Source organism: Dermacentor albipictus, chromosome 6, assembly GCF_038994185.2.
Source record: "Dermacentor albipictus isolate Rhodes 1998 colony chromosome 6, USDA_Dalb.pri_finalv2, whole genome shotgun sequence".
In the NCBI taxonomy this organism is placed as follows: Eukaryota; Metazoa; Arthropoda; class Arachnida; order Ixodida; family Ixodidae; genus Dermacentor; species Dermacentor albipictus.
In genome coordinates this window covers 26,238,531-26,264,081 of record NC_091826.1, presented here as the reverse complement: position 1 = coordinate 26,264,081, position 25,551 = coordinate 26,238,531, and the positions used below count along the sequence as shown (strand labels likewise).

Here is a 25,551-nt window from a genome sequence, read left to right as displayed (position 1 = left end):
TCTGACCGTAGGGAATAAATCACCGCATTGCGCGGAAGGAGGGAGAGAGAAAGGGGGAAGGCAGAAATGTTAACCAGACAAGTGTCTGGCTGGCTAGCTTTCCCAGGGGGGGGGGGGGGAGCAGTGAATAAGGGGATTGAAACATGAGAGAGAGTGGAAGAAAACACAGAGTTCATGCAGTATACGGCACTTGTTTCAAGATTTTGCGAGATGTATGCAGTCGGCATTTCTCCGAGGTACACCGCAGCACCCTCTATCTCTCTCTCTCTCTCTCTCTCTCACACACACACGCACACGGATACGTGCATGTGTTTTGGTGGGACCAAACGGCTGAATCGACTGCATTATCCCTGGAGCTCTCGAGATTCCAAAGAGGGCAGCGCATGTTTATACGCAGACGACCTCCAAGCAAGATAGCAAGGGAGCCCCAAGCAGTAAGTGGCAGACACGGTCGAGGACCAGAAGACAGTTTCACCGGATGTATACAGCACCCGTAAAAAAACTACACCGCTGTCACAGTCTGAAAGCACTCCGCCTTTTTTCCGATCCTTTGGGAAAAAACCTTCGTGCTTCTTGCGACTTACCGACGCGCGTTCGGTGCGAGCCTAACCAGCCGTAACTGCGTTTGCCGTCTCTGAAGAACGAAGCAGAGGGCGTCAGCGAAACAACTGCAGCGCGCCTAGAACAAACGGAATAAACATAAGAGGATGCTCAGCGTCCGAAGAAGGCTGAATCAGGCTTTGCGTACTCGGGGCTCTCAGACACCGGGTCGCTAAACGAGAAGAAGAGGGAGGCATGCTTCGGAAGGCGGCTCTTGGATACGCATCTTCGAGAAACGGAAAGACGAGGCAGGAGGATGTGTTGGTGTTTCGTTAATACGGTTCAGCGCTGGGAAGGCTGACAGTTCCGTTGTGTCTTGTAAAACAAGCTTGGATAACATTTCGGCTCCATGTAGACTTCTTGTGAACTGTTGCTCAAACCCTCGAGCTTTCTGTAGGACTTACCTTATTTACGTTTGTAACCTGCACACAGACACTGAACCGCAAGATAAACGGGAAATTTCAAGAAAACCGTGTATAGTTTACTGGAGCCTTTCGCGAACGCTAGAAACCCTGTTACGCATTCTAATATACATTTATACTAATGTGCTTAAAGTCTGTGGAGTTCTCAGCCCAGTGAGACTTGATGGAATCTACTTAGGCTATGCGTCTGCTTTGCATAAATTCATTAGACAACAACCCAAAGGTAAAATGTCACATAGCAAGGATGCTTAGTTTAGGGGAGAATCGTTTCCAACTAAAAGCACTGGGGAAGACGACGCACCACTGGACTAGCAAAGTATTCGTTTTGAGACTCTCTATAAGCACGTCAACTAAACAACTACCCTTTGTTTTGTTTGTCGTGCCGATAATTCTGATAGGCTGGTTTCCCGCAGGTAACCTATTTTCTTTCTTTCTTTTTTTGTCAGTGTTATTGATGACGCACTGATGCACGATTTCCCCCTCCCGTCAATGGCCCATAACTTCTAACATGTCACGCGTTAGCTTGTCTTTCCTTTTTCTGAAACCTTCATCCATGGTTCCTTCTGTTCGTGCCATTGATTTCTGCTAGACATATTTCTTGCTACATTCAACCAGAAAGCTCAGACAAACACTATAATATCATGCTTAACCTACTGGACAGGAGTTATCTTTCTCCACTTATTTTTTATTTTGGTTATCGCACTACGTCAGTTGTTGGAGCTCCGCTCTTACGTTATCACCAGGACTGGCTGCTCGTGGGCGGTGGATAATTGGAAAGGCATAGAATCGAGCAAAAAGAACAGCTTCGTTACACCGGTGCTGGAGCCTTGTTCACGAAGCTTCCCATTCGTAAGTGCTCTTTACATAGGCCGCGAGCATTCTCTAATGATACGTGCAACAACCGGATTGGCTGCGATTTGGTCTTAAGAAAAAATTGTAGCGTAAGAGGTTTTCGCGAATACGGGTCCTGGAGCCTAGATGCAACGTGCTTTTGGCTATTCTAGTTCATATACGGGGTACACAGGAACGTGTACAAACACATCTGTTTCTAAATACAAGCACGTTCCCAAGTAGAAACATTACCATGTACTCGCAAGTGCAGAACGGGAAGGTTGTGAACATGTGATCAGGAAAGTGAGAACATCGACGAACGGGAGTTGCTGTACGATAGTTATTTAAACGCATGTTCGTGCTGATTATAAAGTGTTATTACTACAATGGGACGTCTCTTTTCCGAGCCTCCAATAGACCTAGCTCCCAGTAGTCTCAAGGGCCACTTGTCTGTAGCCTATAGAAAGCCTAATTCTGCCAAAACTGCATGTCTATAGTCTCTATAGCGTTGATAAATAAATGTGTACATAAACTCCATAAACTGTTCAAATGAAACGTTTGTACAGAACCTTCCGCCATATTTTCACGATGCTTACGTATTATTACATGTTATTTCACCTGGAGCTGCAATCTTGAGGACCACCTGGGTTTATTTCAAACATTTTGGTAATGCTAGACGTACTGGACGGAAGGCCGAGCAGCAAAAACGGGAACGAAGAATTCGACGCTTCTTATGCTCGTAGATCGTAGAACTTTTGTTTCTTGGCTTGGCTGGCGAAATTACGTCATTCGCAGCACCATAACGACATCCGTGGCGTTGCCAGTGTTGAGTGGTTTGAATGAAAATTTGCGTAGCTGTCAACCAGGCAGGTAGATTTCTCTTTTGTAAGGTAGATCGGTTCATCAGAGTAGTTGATAGCAAACCCCGACGTCCTGCACATAATTAGTGACGGTGACCGGTCAATGACAAAGAGCACTTCAGTAAGAACAGCTTTGCGAATTCGGCCCTTGGTTTATCAAACATGACAAAGTGCTCCGACGTTACGACACGCTTTCTGCGTCAGACGACAACCAGCCCAAGCAAGTAAGATTTTTTTTTTGTGGTGTTCTTGGTTTTCCGATTTCCGACAACTTACCCCTACGTCGCGACTTGGTCTGTGCTGGGTCGCATTTGTCGTCTGCTCCCCTTTTTCGGCAACAGACGACTCAACCGACGCTCATTAAGGTGCCGCGCAGGAATACAGTGCATCTCTGCTATGCGGTGTGCTCCTACTCTCCGGACCAAAGAGTGCCGGCTGCAGCTTCTACAAAGCTGTACCGCTTTATTGAGAAGCCAAGCTTCGGAAGCAAGAGAGAGAGAGAGAGAAGGGAGGAAAGAAAAGTGAAGTCGGAGAAGATAAGCGCGTCTCTGGAACGACTTTTCGCATCGGCCACGATGCAGCTACGTCCAGGGACTGTAAGGAGCCATCGAAAATCCCGACCTGCCAGGCGGAGATCCGTTTTTTACTGCCACGCTCGTAAAGAAGAAAAGCACCGTCCCCATGCGATATCCCCCGCGCGCCGTCGTGTTCGCTTTGTCTGGATATTCGCTCGGTTGTCCCTTTCTCTTTTTTTTTTCTTCCCCCTATTTCTCTGTGCGACGCTGTCGCTTGTGCCTCTTCAGTCAATTCTCTTGTTCGTCCTACACTTGGCAATCCCTCGCTTCGTGATACGTCTCGTGCTTACAGGCTGGTAAAGCCGACCTTCGGTAGCCTCCTCATGCGACTGCTTAATAACTACCGCGCCACTTTTTCTTCTTTTTTTTTGCATGAGACAATGCGCCATAGCCGATACTCAACCATATGTTTACGATTCCATGTTTGTTTTTATTTCGCCATAGCATGCGTGGCTGTTTCACAACGTTGGCTGCAATGTTTTCCGAGTCGAAGAATAGTCGCCAGATTGGATTCCCTAAGGTTTTCCTTTGTTATCCCTGCTGGCCTTCTGGCTTAAAGCCGGGATGCCAGTGTACGTATACGTTTGACGTAGTAGTTCTGCGGAAACCCGCAAGGTGGAAAGCAGCAATTATTAATTAATTATATTATTGATTATTTATGCATATGTAAGCACGTTCGCATATCGAAGAAATTTTTTTATTAACTGTGGGGCAAGCTTATGGCGCACTGTTTTACTGGAACCTTGCATTGTTCTGATAGAGATAGATAGATAGATAGATAGATAGATAGACAGACAGACAGACAGACAGACAGACAGACAGACAGACAGACAGACAGACAGACAGACAGACAGACAGACAGACAGACAGACAGACAGACAGACAGACAGACAGACAGACAGACAGACAGACAGACAGACAGACAGACAGACAGACAGACAGACAGACAGACAGACAGACAGACAGACAGACAGACAGACAGACAGACAGACAGACAGACAGACAGACAGACAGACAGACAGACAGACAGACAGACAGACAGACAGACAGACAGACAGACAGACAGACAGACAGACAGACAGACAGACAGACAGACAGACAGACAGACAGACAGACAGACAGACAGACAGACAGACAGACAGACAGACAGACAGACAGACAGACAGACAGACAGACAGACAGACAGACAGACAGACAGACAGACAGACAGACAGACAGACAGACAGACAGACAGACAGACAGACAGACAGACAGACAGACAGACAGACAGACAGACAGACAGACAGACAGACAGACAGACAGACAGACAGACAGACAGACAGACAGACAGACAGACAGACAGACAGACAGACAGACAGACAGACAGACAGACAGACAGACAGACAGACAGACAGACAGACAGACAGACAGACAGACAGACAGACAGACAGACAGACAGACAGACAGACAGACAGACAGACAGACAGACAGACAGACAGACAGACAGACAGACAGACAGACAGACAGACAGACAGACAGACAGACAGACAGACAGACAGACAGACAGACAGACAGACAGACAGACAGACAGACAGACAGACAGACAGACAGACAGACAGACAGACAGACAGACAGACAGACAGACAGACAGACAGACAGACAGACAGACAGACAGACAGACAGACAGACAGACAGACAGACAGACAGACAGACAGACAGACAGACAGACAGACAGACAGACAGACAGACAGACAGACAGACAGACAGACAGACAGACAGACAGACAGACAGACAGACAGACAGACAGACAGACAGACAGACAGACAGACAGACAGACAGACAGACAGACAGACAGACAGACAGACAGACAGACAGACAGACAGACAGACAGACAGACAGACAGACAGACAGACAGACAGACAGACAGACAGACAGACAGACAGACAGACAGACAGACAGACAGACAGACAGACAGACAGACAGACAGACAGACAGACAGACAGACAGACAGACAGACAGACAGACAGACAGACAGACAGACAGACAGACAGACAGACAGACAGACAGACAGACAGACAGACAGACAGACAGACAGACAGACAGACAGACAGACAGACAGACAGACAGACAGACAGACAGACAGACAGACAGACAGACAGACAGACAGACAGACAGACAGACAGACAGACAGACAGACAGACAGACAGACAGACAGACAGACAGACAGACAGACAGACAGACAGACAGACAGACAGACAGACAGACAGACAGACAGACAGACAGACAGACAGACAGACAGACAGACAGACAGACAGACAGACAGACAGACAGACAGACAGACAGACAGACAGACAGACAGACAGACAGACAGACAGACAGACAGACAGACAGACAGACAGACAGACAGACAGACAGACAGACAGACAGACAGACAGACAGACAGACAGACAGACAGACAGACAGACAGACAGACAGACAGACAGACAGACAGACAGACAGACAGACAGACAGACAGACAGACAGACAGACAGACAGACAGACAGACAGACAGACAGACAGACAGACAGACAGACAGACAGACAGACAGACAGACAGACAGACAGACAGACAGACAGACAGACAGACAGACAGACAGACAGACAGACAGACAGACAGACAGACAGACAGACAGACAGACAGACAGACAGACAGACAGACAGACAGACAGACAGACAGACAGACAGACAGACAGACAGACAGACAGACAGACAGACAGACAGACAGACAGACAGACAGACAGACAGACAGACAGACAGACAGACAGACAGACAGACAGACAGACAGACAGACAGACAGACAGACAGACAGACAGACAGACAGACAGACAGACAGACAGACAGACAGACAGACAGACAGACAGACAGACAGACAGACAGACAGACAGACAGACAGACAGACAGACAGACAGACAGACAGACAGACAGACAGACAGACAGACAGACAGACAGACAGACAGACAGACAGACAGACAGACAGACAGACAGACAGACAGACAGACAGACAGACAGACAGATAGACAGACAGATAGATAGATAGATAGATAGATAGATAGATAGATAGATAGATAGATAGATAGATAGATAGATAGATAGATAGATAGATAGATAGATAGATAGATAGATAGATAGATAGATAGATAGATAGACAGATAGATAGATAGATAGATAGATAGATAGACAGATAGATAGATAGACAGATAGATAGATAGACAGATAGATAGATAGATAGATAGATAGATAGATAGATAGATAGATAGATAGATAGATAAAGCACCATGGCGTGTATCCCGGCCGCATTCCGATGGGGGGCGCAATCGGATCGGATCGGGGTGTTGGCACGTAAAACCCCAGTAATTCAACATGGAAAACACGGAACAAGTCAACTTTAGTGGCAAAAGACGCCATGCCATGCGAGCCCCTACCCCACCGCCCCCTGTCCCTCACCCCCCTGCCTCTCGCTTTCGAACAGCTGAACAGTTGACGCAGACTCTGACGTTCAGAACGCTGAAAACTTCCGTCGGGCCGGAGTGTTGTCGCTTTCTCAATCAAGGGTCTGTTTTCATTATCTGAGCGGGTATCAGCACTGTAGTGGCCGCTGCACGTGTGCCTCCGTTGCTTAAGCTGGCTTCGTCTTCGCCTACGTAAATAGAAGAATTCAAAACTGTTATCCCCTTATTCCGGCGCTGGACCGGCCTTACTCCTTGTTAGTACTAGGCCTAAATGTATAGAAACTTCCACGTTTTCGATTCAGTTCTTTTCCTTTGGCAAACGTGGAACCAATTTCCAAATGGGCGCCCTTACTTTTCAGGAAGCTCTCGAACTCGAGGAAATGTTGCTGATAACTAGGGGACATTCGTTATACAGAAATGCGGCCGTGGCGTAGTTACAAAAAAAAGGAAAGTTCTACGTCTCTCTTCGAAATTTCCCTAATCCGTTTCTGCCCGCACGCGCGCGGATAAAGATAGACCCGCTTAACAGCCAATTTGTCTTGGATTTTGCGTCGTCAAGCTCGGCACGCGAAGAGATAAGAATAGCCGGTTGAGACGCGCCTTGTGAGACAAAGCTCGCGAGAACGAACCAAACGGAGAACGTCGGTGTGCTTCGTGTTTCTCGATTGCCCGTTGTTTGCGCGAAGCCAGCTCGTTCCGTGTTCCGTTCTGTTTCTGTACAGTGTTCTGGAAGTTAGACGCGGATAATTTCGAAACTGTAACTCCTTGTTACAAAACGCCTGCTGCTGCTGCCGCTGCTGCTGCAAGCCAGTGCAAGCGTGACGTCATGGTGGTGGGTGCATGACATCACGGCGTTGTAGGCGTAGAGCCACTGGGCGCTCACAATCCTCCAGAAATACAGCCATCCGTAAAAAAAAGATATGTAAAAAAAACACCACTGCGCATCAGAACAGCCGCGTCTGCCGAGTCGAATTTCAATGCGTCCCTCATCTTTTTTCTTCATATCTTTGTTCAGTATCCCTTTAGAAGGGAGAATGGGTGAAACTAACTACGCGCTAACTATAAGGACAGTAATATATGAAATGCGAGTATAGCCTAGCGAAAGAAAGGAACTCGCAAAGCTAAGCCTGACATTTTGCTCATTTCCTTTTGAGAAAGGTCAGGTGGTGGGTGGCGAAGTAAATGTTTAATTTTGTGACGCTAATGGACGCACGTGTGGGCATTTGGGTGCTGACTTTCACCAACTTGCTGCTTTTATTCACTTTCTGTGGGTGGACGCTCACCGCCCCCCCCCCCCCGCCGCCAAAAGAAAAAGGGGGGTGGAAGGTAATGACGAATAAGGTAATCTACGCTACGGGATAAATCCAACCGTTACCCGTATGTGAAGCTCCATGACAGGTTTAAAACAATTTGGATTTTAGCGCCAAGCATAAATGGAGCGAAAGGAGACGTAATCTCCACGATGCGCCAGCTTCAGCAGTTTTATTCACAGGAAAATTCGCACGTTCACACAGTATGCGAAACCGCGGTCCAGACATCAGACTACTCCCGTCAAAAAATACCCCCTCTTTAACAAGCAAAACGAAACAATATGTTATCCCAGCAGAACTTTTTGTTGGGCTAGTTGGTGCATGTTACTGAAGTACTAAAGCGCCAAACAGACGACACAAGAAGAGGCACGGAAGCGCTCGTCCGTGTCTCTTCTTCTGTCGTCTGTTTGGCGCTTTAGCACTTCAGCAACATGTTATCCGTGAAAAAGTTATACGAGTTCATATACCAAAACCCTCCCAAAAAGTGCTACCGTTTATAGCTGTAAGTGACCTGATGCGTTGCTTCAACATCACTTGCAGATTGCGAGCGCAGAGTTGAAGTCATCCGGTAAACGTTACAATGTGCTTCCGCTGTCCAATGTATGCGTGACCTGTTTCACGAGCTCGTCCTTGACGGTGCAACCTAGCGAGTTTCACTGCCCTCTGGTTACGCTTTTCTTTTTTTGCGTTTCTTCCGACACGCTCACTATCTTTTATCTCGTTGCGTACACGCCAAAGTGGAGTGCATTCGGTGGTTCCGCTCATGGTGCAGCCAGCGCGTTCCATTTTTGGCCAGCTGCGCAACGCATTCAGTCTCGACAGCGCACTGAAAGCAGTGTTGCTCATTGGGAATGTGACAACGAATGCGGTCGTCTGCTTCTGACGTGCTTCGTCATGACGTAACTCGCCGGACGTTTCTTCAATACCTTGACCCTCAAATGGCATTAGAGTGCTTCAGAATGGCGTTTGCAACCAAACGTAAACGCACTACGTTAGAAAAATAGGCCTGTCCTTGCTGCGCATGATCCGTAGTTTATTTGGTTTCTGTGAACTACGTACGCTATGTTACAGTACGTTATTTTGGCGAGTTTGACATACATGTAACGTTTACGTAAGCTAAGAAATAGTTTTCTAACACGGCGGCACCCACATCGCTCCCGCTTCAGCACAAATTCTCGTGATGGCTACGCTCTCGTTGATTGCCAGTAACTGTCGAAATGGGCTTTCGCTTCCTCTAAACTAACCTGACGCGTTGGTTACGAGCTCTTTCGATGTCTGAGATCGTTCGGCGGTTCCGGCGTAAGTCTAACGAGACGCGTCGCCATAAAAACGGCACAATGGTTGACATTAGATTGTCTTGGCTAGGATATGTTTGGAACGAGGCACCAGACGGCCTTCAGTCTTTGAACGTCCTTGTTACATCCGCATTCCCGTACGCTAAACGCAAAGAATTGAAGAGACCTGCACCGTTATCTCCCGCAAAGGTGCTAGCGTTTAGCGCGCGTAAGGCACCAAACGATATTCTAAAACTCTCTATTGTCACTTGAAGAAAAGCATGGTGATGATGTGCATGGAGTTCCTCTAGGTGTTTTGTTTTCCCCTTCTTTGTTTTTATTTATTATGTCACTAAGTAGCATTGTCTCTAGACAGCGCATTTCAATTTAGGTCGCTCTGGGTGTTACCCACTGGCACTGCGAAATATCATGCGCTTTAACTTGTCTTTACAGTTTCTTCTTTCTTCCATTTTTATGTAATGTTTTCTCCACCAGTCTATTTCCGCCGTACAGGGTAGTCCACCGGATATATCTTCCTGCTAACCTTTCTGTCTTTCCTTTCGCTATCTTTCTCTGGCTTTTAACTATAGCTCTAGTGCGAGATAACGCAGTGTTCCTTCCCTACCTTGTCGCCTGCGTCCAAGTTGACTGATTAACACTGAAGCGGAAGCGGTCTTTTAGATCCAAATCGACGAACACGCCACCAACTGTCACGCATCTCCCGGGGTTTAACGGCGTTCACTCCATGTTTTCCTGTGCCCGTGGGCGGGGTGGGGTGGGGGGGGGGGGTAGGGGGAGGGAGGCTGACGTGCGCGCAGCATGCTTGGCACGAGAGTTGCATCCAAAATCGAAGCGTCCTTATGGTGCCTATTATTAAAGTACACTCCCATTCCTAGTGTATGCATAGCCAAAAGCTCCCCTTTCGTTTTCTACGAACATTATTTTCTCTGTCGCCCTTCCAAACGCACTTTCATACGTGTAGCGTACTATTGCCTGCAGGCTTACACCAACGCCGCCGCACTGCAGAATACTACTGTGTCATTGTAAGATACCGAACCGGATGTTATGTCCGTCCGTCCACAGCACTGCCAACTCATTATCATTCCGTGGCACCTAAGGCAGAGACATTACGTGCTCCACGCATGCCTGACGATATAGACATTAACGCTAGGCCATAACAGATGGTGGGCAAACAGATAAATAAGTAAAGTAGCGACGAAAACATTAGAAAAAAAAATATCGCGACCAACGAACAGAGTGGGTTAACGGTGCATCAAAGATGCGGATGCTCGTAAGGAACACGTGCGCGTTAAGTGCGTGGCAACGTCGCCGCAGAGGAAACTCGGTTCGCGACTGGTGGGAGTGAGAGTCGGAGGAGGGAGGGGGGGACAGTGTAACGAGGTGGAAGGGTGGCGTGACAATCCTCGTACCCTGTTGTCTCTGCCCCATGAATATGCAGTGCCACCGGGGAGCTCGCCCATGCCGACGTCTTCTCCGTCATCACTTCCTCCGTTTCGCCTTCATTCTTTGCGCCACCATCTCTTTTTGTCTCGGCGCCTGCGTCACGCCGCGGTTCATAAATATTCTCTCGCGCCTCACCACCATATTGCTCCGGGTTCCCGCTTCGAGGCTGGCACTCTCGAGTACTGAACCACTCTCTCTCTCTCTCACTCTCTCTCTGTCTCTTTCTCATCTTCTCCGGTGTCCTCATCACGGACATCGCGCGTGTTCCTCCGAACATGCGTTAATCTTCCAGCGCCTTCCCCTCCCCTGGCCTTGAGTCTCTTAAACTACGTGAGTGCTTGGCCCTCCTCCCTCCCCTCCCCCCACCACCCCGTTTTGTATTTTCTTTCTCACTCTCTTTTTCACAAGGACACTACTTCAAAGTACGAGGGGAAGCCCGCCAAGCGGATTTGCCGATCTGCTTTATTACTCGCCGACCCAAATGTCGAACAAAGGGACTGCCTCCGCACGTGCTCATCAACCTCCGCGCCTCTCTCTCTCTCTCTTTCTCTCTCTCTCTCTGTATGTTTTTGAATTTTGGCGCTCACCACGTTGTTAGATTATTGTGTCGTGCCGCAGCGCGAACAAACCCTCAATTTTGCCCGAAACACTTAGCTCTTTAGCGCGACGGGAGCCGTGTTTTACGGTTGTTCAATATGCGGGTGTGCTTCCCAGTTTTTGTATTAAGTCCACGCTTACTAATTGATCGAAGGCACAAAGCACTCCAGGCATCTCTACACATTGTACTTTGTTTTGTTTATATCCGGGAGATGGGGCGTGCTCTTCTGGTTGCCTGCGAAGGCTTAAGTTTCAGTATACTTGTTTTCGGTCGAGAAATTTTCCAACTACTGTTTTAAGCCCTCTCCTTTTTCCTGCTTCCCCGAATTAACATGATGCTTTTTTCCCTAATACTGGAAGGTTGAAGACTGCGTATTGAAGGCACTGGGTAAAAGGCTGCCTATGGCGTTTTCGTTTCCATCGTGTTCAGGCTGAACACAGCGCAAACAGTGGCCGATGAGATTGGAGAGTGGCAGTCCTAGTTAGCACTTATGCGCAATAAAGCAAACAGAAACAGTGGAATCGCTCTTTCTCACACACACAAGCACACGCACACGCCCACACACACACACACGCGCACGGGCACACGCACACGCACACACGCACGCACGCACAAAATGTAATCGCTGCTTTTCGTGCACAGGTGCCTTTAATTTGTTGGTTTCGTTTGCATTTTATTTCATACCTCTTCCCATCCCTCCTCGTAGTAATGGTCATTAGTGTGGGCGTTGAACTTTAGTTGGACGAGGTAGACAATTATTTAGTTTTTTTTCTAGTATTTTTCCTTTTTTGCCTCGGTGTCGGCTCTTGTGCGCTAGCTCTTCTTGGATATTTGTTCGTAAATATGCAGTAGACTTTAGGATTCTTCTTCCTTTTTCTTACCCACCTTCTTGCCTTTTCTCGCCTATGTCTCAATTTTGAGCGAGTGTGACTACTTGGGCATCTTTTCACTAAACTTCGCCGTTTATTTTTATTTTGCATTCCCCTTCTATCGTTTCACTGTATAGGGTATCCAACTGAACGCTGTTTTGGTTGAGCTCTTCACCCTCCTACGTTTATTCCCTCTCGCTCACTGAACCTGGGCGTTTGGCGTGGTGTGTGCCTAACCATGCTGCAGCAGTGAAAGCGTAATAGGTTATTAACTATGCACAACCTCATAAAGCTTACCGAAGTACACCTGACGTAGCATTTATGGTGCACCTAATTCCTCTCTGAAGTCGGCCCTCTCAGGTCTGCTCTTTCGGAGCCAGGTGGTGGATCTGGCGAATTCGGTGGTAAACAACAGTAGTTACGTGACAGTGGACTTGGGGTCAAGGTTTCCGTAGCGAGGGGGGAATGAACGAAGAATTCAACAGCGATATTATTGCAAGCTGATTTCACCCACATTAGAGGTGTTCAGTACCCAACAATAAAGAATTTCCGCCGATACCGAAGCCAACGCTGTCGAGCACAGAGTCGCAAGCGCTATAGCTGTCACGGGAGAAGAGTGCGTGAAACTAGCACGTGATGCACGTAGCAGCCTTTTCAGTGAGTGACTTTGGCACGATAGAAGTATGCGCGTAATTGTAGCCAAATGCTTAGAGCATTGGGCTGCTGTGCTGAAAGACAGTGGCTCGATCTTAGTATAGGTCACGCATTGCTCTGTCACATTATACGCGGACATGATCCGCCTTGGAATTATCAAACCGAATACTGGAGGGGTGCTGCGAGCACGTTAGAGTGTGTATCAAATGCCACGTTGATAAATGAGAATCTGCAATGTTGCCCATGACACACCAATGTGCACCTGCATAGACGTCCTAATCTAAGTACGCTGCTGCATACTTAGAGAGTAACCGCAGCTACTTTCTGTACTAGTTTTATTACGAAACCGTGTCAGTGCGCTTGTAACTGCTCGTTTCGACGGTGTCATCCTGCGCAGATCCGATGAAGAAGCAGGTGCTACGGAGCTGTTTGATGATTCTGATGTTAATGCAAGCCGCTGGTTCCAGAACAGATTAGTTAGGAGCTGCGGGACTTAAGGCGTGGATCTGTCGGCAGGATTGAAGGAGGTGTTTTAGCCGAGGCGGAACGCTGATAGTACGCGTAAGGAGGATTTCTTCGCAATTTGGCTAAGCTTTGCTAATCCTCGTTGATAGTCCCTCCAGTCAGGCCACTAAGGCCGGAACTCTAGTGGGCCGACTACTAATAGCTTAAGACGTTCGTTCAATTAGTCTACTTACGTGACTGGACTTTGTGTTTTCATGATTTGGAGTTGACGTGCAGTTATTGTGTGACATTTGTGTGCTGTTATGATTTCACTATTTTTATTATGGTTTACCCTTTTCTTATCCCTTTGTGAAGAGGAGATGCTGCGCCAATTAAAGGCGACAACATCTCCTAAATACTATATAATAAAATATTGACGTTAGTGAGTTCGTTCCTTCTTTCCTTCGTTTCCTTCCTTGCGACTACCCTTTTTCTTTCTTTCATTCCTTCATAGATTCTATCCGTCCATCCGTGGTTCCACCTTTTCTTCATTCCTTGCTGGCTACGTTCTCTCCTTCCTACATTCCTTGCTTTTTCTTATTTTTCTTTGTTTCCTTCGTTCTTTCATTCCATTTTTGCTTCATTCCGTACCTCCTTTCGCCTTTCATTCCTTCGTTCCTTCTTTCTTTGCTTCCTTTCCTCTTCCGTTCTTAGTTTCTTTCATTCGTCGTTCATTCTTTCCTCCCATCTTGCTTCCTTTCTTTGTTTCCTCAATTTCCCGCTCCACCATCAAACGTCCCTTTTTTTTCTTTCTTCATTCATTCACCTACGCAATCTGGAAAAGATGCCGTAAAAAAAAAAGATTTTCTCGGGACGCATGTCACTGGCAGGCCAAGTATTAACGGCTTTACTGACGCCAATCGTTGCGTAAGACGGGAACGCCTCAGCTTACAGGCCGTTCACCTCGAGTTTTATACGCGATGACGCATGCGTCACGTTACGCAAGTTTAGCAGGGTACGGCGACCGATTTCCGTAACCTCCGATCGTGGTCTGGACTGCCGACTCGGCCGGCTTCACGGTTTTCAAAGGCAACGGAATTTTTCAAAGAAGCCACGACAGCGCACACAAAAGAGTCGGTTATCCGGTTTAGGCACATCAGAAATGGCCAGAGACCGTTTCGATCGTGCTGTTTGTTGTCCGTTGAAAAAAAAAGAAGAAAACAGCCGTTGTTGGTCGTTTCATGGCCGGCTTCCCTGGAGGCGGCTAGCCGCACTCTTAATCAACTAAAGTGACCACTGCGACGTGAATAAATGATGCGCAGCGACAGGCGGGCACATTTAGCGGGAGGGCCTCGTTGCACTTTGCAAGAACGAAACAGCGGGCGAGACGGAGCCACCCGTTGCAGCGCCATCTGGCGTTATCTTGGGGCTGACGATGACGCCAAACTCGGGAGCTTCTGCAAGCTGAATCTTTCATGTTTGAAGAGACGGTTCGCGCAAATGGCGTGTAGACGGGAAAGCGCGATGGCGCGGCGCTGTACAACATCCCACAGCGCAACCTAATTCAACGCAGTTGCCTTTCCTTGCGTAATCAGACGTGACCTTGCACGACCCAGCGCAGCACAGAGTAAAAAGCAATACGGCTTCAGCCGAGTCACATTATGTGTGACAATTTACCCCACGTTATAGTCCTTCTCTCGCTGTGGGGCTATGTGAGGCAGGCGGTTGTCGTACTGTAATAAAGATGCATCTACACTTACCTGTCCGTATAGTTTATATTCACTAGGATTTTTTGTTGTTGAGATTTCCTAATTCTGTTTTTTCATGCGTTGAATTTCGTAATTCCGTAGGGGAACGTCAAAACAAAGAAAGGAACGAAACCTTACCTCGCACCATTGACGCAGTGATATGAAGGCGAAACAGAAACATGGGAATGAGATAACTCTATATTAAGTTCCACGAGTAAAAAAAGCTTTATTTTATTGTTGAAATGCAAAAATAAAAAAAAGAAAGGAATAAAAATACGACAGTAGCACGAAGCTACGACGGAAACATTTCGGTTTCTCGCAGACAAAGCTTCGTTGTTGAAGAAAACCTTGTCTTGCTCCGGAGTTCGAACCTAGGACCAACAGCCCTCCTGGGCAGCCTTCCTGCTCCACTCGGTTTTCCCGAAGACCTGATTTGATGAATAACATTCTTTGCATTGGGCAGTTATTGTTGCGTCTTATGGTAGCATTGAGGCATGAAGCCGACGTGTATTAGGTGAAGGAAAGAGCTAAAAGAAAAGAAATTCAGCATCTCCTCCCACTCCCCGCGACGTAATATGCAGCAAATGTCATCACGGAGATTCTTCGCTTGCCGGTGTCGTCTACGCTGTATTACGTAATTTAAGCTAATGACATTTCGTCGCACTGCAAAGTGCCACAATTCGTTACTCTTTTCGTAGACAACGAGAGAACTTGTTGGTGGCAAACGAATACTAGTCGCCTAAAGCCAACGCGGAACAATCTGCATGCTTTCTTTTGAACTAGACAGCTGTGTGGAAGTGGCGGTAACCGTCTCTTTCAGACCTAACCTGGAACCGAGAAAATTGGAGGAGGGAGGAGGAAAGAGAAAACAAGAAGGCAGGGAGGTTAGCCAGAATAGCGTCCGATTGGCTACCCTACACCGGGGGAATGAGAAAGGGGAAAGCAAAGATCACAGGGAGAGAGAGGAGAGAAGGAAAGAAGGAAATTGCGGCAAGTTCGCTGACGCGTGTGGTTTTACAGAAATTGCATTAATAGTCACAGGTGGTCGCACAAACCCGTCGTCCTTAAGAAACACAAAAGCGCCTTCACCGCTTTATGGGCAGACGGGCGATGGGCGCGGTGTTCCAGCAGCACCTGCACAGAAAGTGGCCGATTATCCAGTTTTTGGAAAGCTTTGGCAAGTTCGTGTCTCTCTAGGGCATATTTTGGACAGTGGAACAGCAGGTGGTCGATGTTTTCTTCGGTGCTACAGACCTCGCATGCTGCACTCTCAGTCACTCCAATTAATGTAGAGTATGCCTTTGTGAAGGCAACTCCTAACGAAAGGCGACAGAAAATTGGAGGCTTGCATGTATAGGAGGAGGTCACTCGCCGTAACGAAGTGCCAGCGTGGTATTACAGCTTCCCGAGTTATTTTTGGCTTTCTTGCTTCAAGCTCGAGTACTAGTAAAAAAGAATAGACTGTTCGGCCTTAGCCCATCCCACGGCAATCCGATCCGCGTAATGCCTCTTCTCGGCCCAAAGATTGGGTTTCTAATTAGGAATAGACTAACGCCTAATTAAAGTTCGTTTGCTTACTTATTTAGAGAACAGAGGAACCGAAGGCATTGAGCGCGGTGCACTTGACTAGTCGGCATGCTCGCCTCTGTTTGCGTCGTAGCTTTATATAACGCGCGTAGGTTGGTTAAACCAGCGTTCACTTGTAATGCATTCGTTACCTGAAATGAATAGTCGAGACTGAGAGGCACTGATAAGAAGAAGGCAGCACTGTTGCCATTTCCGAGCAGGCGTTTCAATTTGTTTCTGCGTCCGGACACTTTATCGCTTCTTACTCTCGTTACGCTCGCACAATCAAACCCATCAGCCTAACACAGTGAGCGCGGGCAATCTTTCTCGGTCTCGAACGAACTCCCCAGCACCGCGGCATTAAAATATAAATTAATCGAATTATTTGCACTTGAAATATGCTGGCTGCTTTGCCAATTAGCGAAACTATTTTTTTTATCTCCCCTTCTTATCGGTTTTGGATCATTCAAAGAACATTTGAAATTCAGTGGAGAGCCGTATCCGTTGAGAATGTAACTGCTTGTTCTTGCTGTTCTGTTTTAATAAATATATTTTTTGCTTTCGAATATCTAATTTGTTTGCCACCAATGAGCTTCTGCTGGTGCTTTGATAGTGGTGAAAAAAAAAAGAATTGAAGCCGAAGCCGGGGCTATCGTTCAACAGCCGACGAGGCGCCTTTGCAATTAACCACGTAATTTTTTTTTCTACACCCGTTTCGACAATTGACGCGTTTTTTTTTCGTTTTTTGAGAGAGTGTGTCTATATACTCGCCACTGCCTTTCTCAAGATCACGCTTTATTTTTTTTCGCCTCACTCACGTGAACTATAAGACGTTGTTGCCGTTGAATGTGCGTGAGTTTGTTCAGCTGGCCCTTGCACAAGCCCGGTCAAACTGATTTTTTTTTATTCTTTCTCTGTTTTTCACAGAAAGCGTGCAGAAAGAGACGTCACCGTGCCCACGTCGTCCGACAGCGGTGATCACAAATTGGTGAGTTAGTTTGGATCAAATTCTAAAAAGAAAAGGAAGAACAAATGAAGGCATTATTAGTAGATCTCCGGGCTAGGAATGCCACGGAAACTGTGACAGTGGCATGCTCATGACGTTAACGCCACTTCGCAGCTATACTCTGTTTCTTATCGAATACCTTGCGTTGTGGAAATTACGGCTAGAAAACACTTGTGAGACAGGCAGCACCTAGACAACATATAGGAATTTTAAATACTTCTTTTTGCACCTGTTCATTGTCCCGGTAGCTTATAAACAAAACGTGTTTACACATATTCGGCAATCTGTATTCACCTGTTGCAATCCCTCACCCCATGTTACATTTATAGCAACATCCCAAGCCTCAGCCAACTATCCAGAAAGCGTGAAGCTTCCTCTCTTTATCCCATGTGACATTTGTTGAGAATCTCATATGTCTAAAGCCTCTCTGTTCATACTTCGAGATGTTCGTTTGAACCGCGTGTAGACTTTAGAAACAATGGGTGTCAGTTTACTGAAATTGCTGAGTAAATATTGTGTTGATTGAATGAAAACAAAACAGTGTGTTCGAAAAATGGTGCCTACCTTACTGGCAAACATCATATCTTATGAGGGGATAATTGAAACAAAAAGGAAGGGTACTATGAACACTTCTTCATTATCATACTCAAGTTCAGACGAGGTGCTAGATATTATAAAATTCGATGTCCACAACTTCGGGTGCTTCGTTTTCATATAATACACCTTTATACATACGGTCGGCAGCTTCCTATTTGGCGAGCTAAAGTGACTCAGGCAGGTCAGCAAGCTCTCCCTGCGTTTGTCGCCGGCCAATGAAAAGTATTGAATTATAGTTCAATGGATTTAGCGAGAACCACCACTGCAGCAACCTATCCGTCGGTGCAAACACGAAAGTAGACACTGAGACTTATTTTAATTGCAGCAATGTTTCCTGTTTCGCAACTACTCACTGCATTTGTGCCTGCTTGATGCCTGACGTTGTCAAGCATACTCGAGATAAACGTCGGAAGCACAACAGCGTCGACGCTTGCACTGCAGTTGTTCATTTCGATGGCAGCAGGAATAAGGCTAAAACTGTTACTAGGCCTATACTATTGGAAAGGAAGCGAGAAGATCGAGTGGTCTTCGAACTACCTGTCGGATATGCACCCTTACAGCGTACCCGTCGGTATCGGGTAATTGTCCAAAGCTTATATCCTCTGCACTACATCGCGCACACCATGAACAGGTTATTGCGAACCATGGTGGTGTGCACAAATGACATTTTCTTACCACAGCGAAATGCTTAGAAAGATGTTCCAAAAGGACTTCTTCTTGGGCAAGTTGGTGCTTAGATTTCCTAGGTATACTTTGTGGCGCAAAATACATTTCTGGAAAAGGGACAGAAGAAAGGGAGACAGTGAAGCGCCAATCTGTCTCCCTTTCTTCTGTCCCTTTTCCAGAAATGTATTTTGCGCCACAAAGTATACCTAGGAAATGCTTAGAAAGGATCGAGCAGATGCAGCGGCTCGATGTGCCCATGATACTTCAGGCTGCATTGCTAACCGGTTGTCAAAAGCGTGAATGCAGCGGGAAAGCTCCATGTGCTCCCAGCTCCGGCTCCAGCTCCAGATCTAGCCACTACCTTTCGTTGTCGTGTCTGCGCTGGACTGCGAGGCGCATCCCTAGAACAGCCGCACACAACGATGAAACTCCAACTATAGACAAAATTCCTCCAGGTGCTTGCACGCTAGTTTAATTGGTCAAGTGGAATTCGGCAGACTTTACAAGCCAGCGCATTTGTGACCTAGACCTCCATCTGAAGTTGCGCCTACCACAGGGTCTAACGCGTAGTAGTAGTTTAAGTAGCAGCAGTATTTATTTTGACAGAACAAACATTTGCAAACACGTACATGTGCACACCTCCACGTACATAAAATATCCTACGTGCGCTCATGCATAACCGTCGTACGTCGTTTGCGGCTCGGAGTAGCGTTCCCGGTGTGCCTGGTCCTTTCTCGTCGGTTATCCCCCAGCGCTCACGAATATGAACTTTTGCAAAGCGAGAAGATTCTGAAGGCTGTCTCTCCTGTGCGCCAAGAACCTCGCCCTCGACAGTCTCGACAGGTGTCACCTCACGGAAAACAGAATTCTTGAATCCTGGTCTCAGCCGACGTCAGCCCCAGAATATTTCAGTGCAGTTCGGTGTTCTCTAGGAACACGGAGACAGCGTAAACTTGAGACTGATAGTCCTTAGGCGTTTCGTCGAGTTGGCGTGGACGGGTACTTTTCATGTTACAACAACAACAACAACAACAACGACAACGACAACAAGAACAACAATAACAACAACAACAACAACAACAATAACAACAACAACAACAACAACGGTGATTGTCTTTTCTCAAGGTATCGGTGTCGTTTTGGGGGGTCTCGGACGAGTCTGAGAACTCCCGTTCACGGAAGCAGAAGATCGCCACCACCCTCACGTGATCGGCACAAGTTGGCTGCAGGAAAGAGGCATCGAGATCGTGTAGAAGCGAAACACACTTATTGTGATGAAATTCACGTGTAGCCACTACCTTTCGTTGTGATTCCTGCGCTGGACTGCAAGGCGCAGCCGCAGATCAGCCGCACACAATCATCAAACTCCAACTATAGACAAAACAAAAACTGCGCATAGCCAAGCGCAGCTTGGCCTAAACCATATAGGCTTTGCTCACTTCGACAAATCACTTTGGGGCATCTGGAGAGTGCTAAATGCGAAGGTATTTGTTTGGTTACTCTACGCCAGTTTGGTCTGTCTGTGTGGCTTCGATAAGACGACCGCGTGGTGTGGAGTGAAGCTAACCTCCGTGTTCTCAAACGATCCTCGACTCGAAGTTACCCCTCGACTGAATATCACACTACGCTTCTCAAGAATCACCGCGGAGTGTTAGTTAAGCGCAGTGACCAATTCTGTCGAAGCGCCATCTATTCTTAGGCAGCTACATTCTTGAGTCAAGGTGAATTGTTGTGTGGAGGAATGCTCTAATACTTGGGGGCAAGGCCCTAGCAGAGGTAAGAAGCTACAACAACAGAGAAGTCGACGCTCACTCATATAGGGGGACCCAGCTAACGTTAGCCAAGTTAATCAACGAAAAATAAAATTAGAAAAGATGGCGCAGGTACGATCCTACGGTGCACAGTGTTGGATCGTCAGACCCCTGAAGATCGAACATCGTAATTATTGCTGTATCTAGCACTATGTTTTTATATTCTCTTTTTTTTTTAGTTGAACAGCTTGGCTAACTATAGCTGGGGCACACGATATACATGTTCAGCATAGGTTCCGTTGAGTAAGTGGAACACATTTCTTTTCGAATGTGTTCCACTTAGAGAAACCTATGGGAAACGAGGTTAAGAGTGACATAGATGGCGTTTACCGAGGGGTCCAGGAACCGGCGCATTTTTTCGCGCTAATCTGTACCGCTCGCCGGAGCACGGCAGCCCAAAGCAGTCGGTCTTTGGGACAACCCATGGCGGGAACGGCGCAAAGCTTCCGGTGGCACCCGCTCATTAAGCTAATGGCATTAACCGCGAAGCCTACGCCACCATTTGCCCTTGCCCCCGTCTCGGGGATCCAACTACCACTGCTGCTTAGCTGCAACAATCTGCGCACACACAATTCCCCCGACGAGAATGCAACGCCCGGTGAGTGAAAGAAAGGAAAAAAAAGAATGAAAGAGGCTAAAGTGAATCGTTCGAGCGCGTCGCCGAGGTCGGAGACAGCTCTCCTTCTCCCCCCCTCCCCTCCCCTCCTCTCCACCTTCATTTCGTTGGGCCCGCACTTTTGTGTGCGTCGTTGTGCGGATATAATCAGGCCTGGCACGCTTCCTTTATGGCTTTTGGAGCCGCAGAAAGGAAAGAGCACGTCACGCGGTGGGCGCAATTAAATGTTGTGGCAATGTAAAATGTTCACCGAATGCAAAACAAGAGATAAGAAGGGAGAAAGAGCGGCTAGTTAGTGGAATGAGCGATTCTGGTGAGGTCGCTTTTGTTGCGATACTTTAATAGAGACGAGAGGCAGACCCCCTGAGCATGGTCCACATAAATGTGGGCGATACGTGAACCTGTTTTACATACATACATACATACATACATACATACATACATACATACATACATACATACATACATACATACATACATACATACATACATACATACATACATACATACATACATACATACATACATACATACATACATACATGCATGCATACATGCATACATACATACATACATACATACATACATGCATACATACATACATACATACATACATACATACATACATACATACATACATACATACATACATACATACATACATACATACATACATACATACATACATACATACATACATACATACATACATACATACATACATACATACATACATACATACATACGTGCAACAAGCACGGATGCAGGCATGCATAAGTACTTCGCGACAAACAACGTGAAATCAAGAAAAGCATAGAGAAACTCAAAGACAAACAAAAATAGGGATTATAAGCCCATGTAGCTTTTTTGAAGTAGGGATGGCTCTGTGATAAACGAAATGGTTTCGGTGTAAAGACGACGTAATTTTTAATATGCTTGAACTGAAAGTGAGGTATGTATTCACGAGCCCAAAGTTGCAAATTGCTCTCACAAGAGTGTCGTTTCTTAAACCTGGTGTACTTATTTGACTGCGAAAGTACAGGCCAATTCTCCGCACAAAACGCGAGATTACAAAAAACGCACACTTCTTTACGTAAAGTATTCTTTTTCTCACGACTACGATAAAGGCAGTGGTGCACCCTTTACAGGAGCTGATGAGCGTCGATATGTTGGACTTGTGCGTGACCCATAGTTTGAGGGGCTGGAAGTGGTGTTCATCCCTGTGACGTTGACGTGATTTCGGGGCAGCGTGCCACCTCAATGGAAGAAAAATGAGTGTACAGTAGAACTGACCGTAATAGAAAAAAAAGGTAGAAAACACGCCCTGCTATATTTAGGCCATCAAACGGTAGTGAACATGAAAATTGCCAGCCGCACCACCAGCTCGTGTGTGTTGCGTGAGCTGCCTGCGAGGCGCTGCGCTGCGTGACCTAGTAGGGCCACGCTCATTAGCTAATCCAACCTTCTTTGGATTGGTATTTCACAACGGGCGGCTGGAAATGTACTTAAATTTGTGCGCAAACACAATAGAGAGAACCACACCAAAGTAAGCGCCCAAACACAGAACACGAAGCGCAAGCTATCAACGGTTTTTTTTTTCAGAAACTTGTGAATATATAAATGGTTAGAAGCTTGCGCTTGCGTCTGTTTTCGCACTTGCTTGAGCCTGGCCATTCCAGTGTTTTCGCGGACATATTTTTTTTCAACCAACTAGCGCATCGTCAAATTTTTCCTAGGAAGGCTATACGACCGGCTTCGACACTATGGACTTGACAGCCTCTAGATCCATTGTGGCACCCATAAATGATGTAGCGTCGTCTTTGCATCAACGAGGAAGTGGCGATAACAGCGCAGCCTTTATCTTGAGCAGTAGCTGCGATTCCACAGGACGCTGCGAACAATCCTACCCACCGTGGTATCTAAGCGGCACAGGTATTCCTAATGTGGTCGACGTGGCCACGCATTTCTCAGCCTAAGCTCAGTGTCTTTGCACTTACGCTACTCAGCCTCCTTTCTGTGGCTACAGCGTCACACCTAGTTTGCTAAGCTAACATATACACGCCGTAGAAAACCAGCGAGTGTTAGTTTAAACCCAATTATTTTTTCATCAAGACTAGAAATATTACACCGTACAGCGTCAAGACTAAACAAACTGCTTCAGCAAGTCAGCGCTGCTTAAATATTTGAAGGGAAGTTACGTCCACTTACCCGTAGCACGCCGTTGATGTGTCGCTGTTGTCCCTAGCCTCCTCATAATCCTGACGAGGCAAGCGTATGTCAGATTGTCATGTATTTTTTCAGGTGTTGCCGGTATTGTATGTAGTTCTGTGATACGTTCACAACGGTGCCAAATGCATCTTTGGACAAGAATTTCTATACCAGAGCAGAACACTATGCTAAAGACGCAAGTATAACGGTATGTCAGTTGTCAGAAAGTCACGAATTTGTATAGCATTGCGTATCCGATGTCTGGCCTTTGACCCTCAAAAAATGGGATAATCTACGCCTTCCAATGAGCGTTCTTTTCCGCTTCATTTCCGAGAGCGCAAGTTTTTAACCGTACATTATCCATTTCTGAAAACGACCTATAAAAAACGTAAAAGAGAGACAAGAAAGACGGAAAGACAGGTTTTGCAGCAATCATTCTATAACGGCGTCTGTAGCCTGCACTTTCCGTTTTTCTCCTGGTCTTCTTTTTCTTTCGGTCTGTTCGAAAATTCAGACATGAACATAAATAGACAAAACGCCGTTGGACACCTGCCAAATGCTTCTCTGAATGGAAGAGCTTTCCGGTCATCCCCCGTTGTGGCTTCATCCACAAGTGTAGTATAGCGCGTAGTTTCTCTACTACTGTTTGCCTCTCTTTTCTTCTTCTCCTTAATTTTTTTGCCCGCTATAGAGGGGGCTCATGCGGAGGGCGTTGTCTGGGCAAACACCGCCGTGTGCCAAATTGGACATATCGTTGACACGGGACCAGAGCATCGTGGCTTTCACCCGACCACGATGGCAGGTTGCTCTGGCGATCATATGGTTTTTGTACATTCCTGCAGAAAGAATGAGGTATATTTTCTTTATTTTTGTGACTGTCTGCGTGTGGCGTTTTAGTTTAGTACGATCGATATGGCTCGATGCTAAGCCTCACTCCCACTATTAAAAATTAGGTTAGCAGGTTTTGCGTGCCAAAACCACGTTCTGCTTATGAGGCGTGTGGTATTGAGGGTATCCGGAAGTTCGCACCAGCCGGGGTTCTTTAACGTGAGCCTAAATCTAAGTACACGGACGTTTTCGATTTCATTTCTATCAAAATGCAGCGACCTCGTGCTCAGCAGTCCAACGCCATAGTCACTAAGCACCCTCGTCAAAGTTATCGCTACAAATATGTATTACAATTCACAGATAGCAAACAAAAAAAATAGATAAAGACACGAGGAACATGAGTGACGACTCTGAACTCAAGGTTTTTTAACAGGTTTAATCTGATACAGATTTATTCTGATAACAGATTTAATCTGAAAGAAGTTTGCAGGGACGACATGGCCACAATAAGTACATGACCGGGGTTGTTGGAGAAGTATGGGAGAGGCCTTTGCCCTGCAGTGGGCGTAACCAGGCTGATGATGATGATGATGATGATGATGATGATGAACCTGATACTTTGTTTTTCAGAAATCATTATCAGAAACTTCGAATTTGCAGTAAGTGCTTGCACACTTCTTTTCTTCATTACGCTTCGTTCATCATCGGTGGCGCCTCTACACCACTACAAATCCGTATTAACTAGACCAAATAAAATTAGTTAGATACGAGAGCTTTACGTGCCAGACCACGATCTGATTACAAGGCACGCCATAGGGACGGGGGGGGGGGGGGAGGATTCCAGATTGGTTTTGACCGCCTCAAGTTTCTTTCGAATGCACCTAAATGCAACTACCCGGTAGTTTTTATTTGTTTATTTATTTTGCACATCACCACCATTCAAATGCGGCTGCCGCCGCCGGCATCGAACCCTCGACCTCCAGATCAGCACTGAAACGTCATAGCCACGAGGCTGCCGCGACGGGTGCGCAGACGCCCAACTTACCGATATTTCTGCGCACGACAACGTCACAGTCTGTGAGCAAGACTTGGGAAAGATCGTGCAAAAGCGGTAGTTCAGGTTGATTATATATAAATG

General features: G+C 46.7%; 1 protein-coding gene across 1 annotated transcript in view; it reads left to right on the top strand.

The window, feature by feature from the left end:
- bma (SCY1-like protein bma) overlaps positions 1-25,551 on the top strand; it is a 550,265-nt gene that overhangs the window by 192,348 nt on the left and 332,366 nt on the right. Inside the window, exon 3 of the mRNA XM_070540208.1 lies at positions 17,609-17,669. The gene's annotated coding sequence lies outside the window, so the exon portion shown is untranslated. The remainder of the gene's footprint in view (positions 1-17,608; positions 17,670-25,551) is intronic.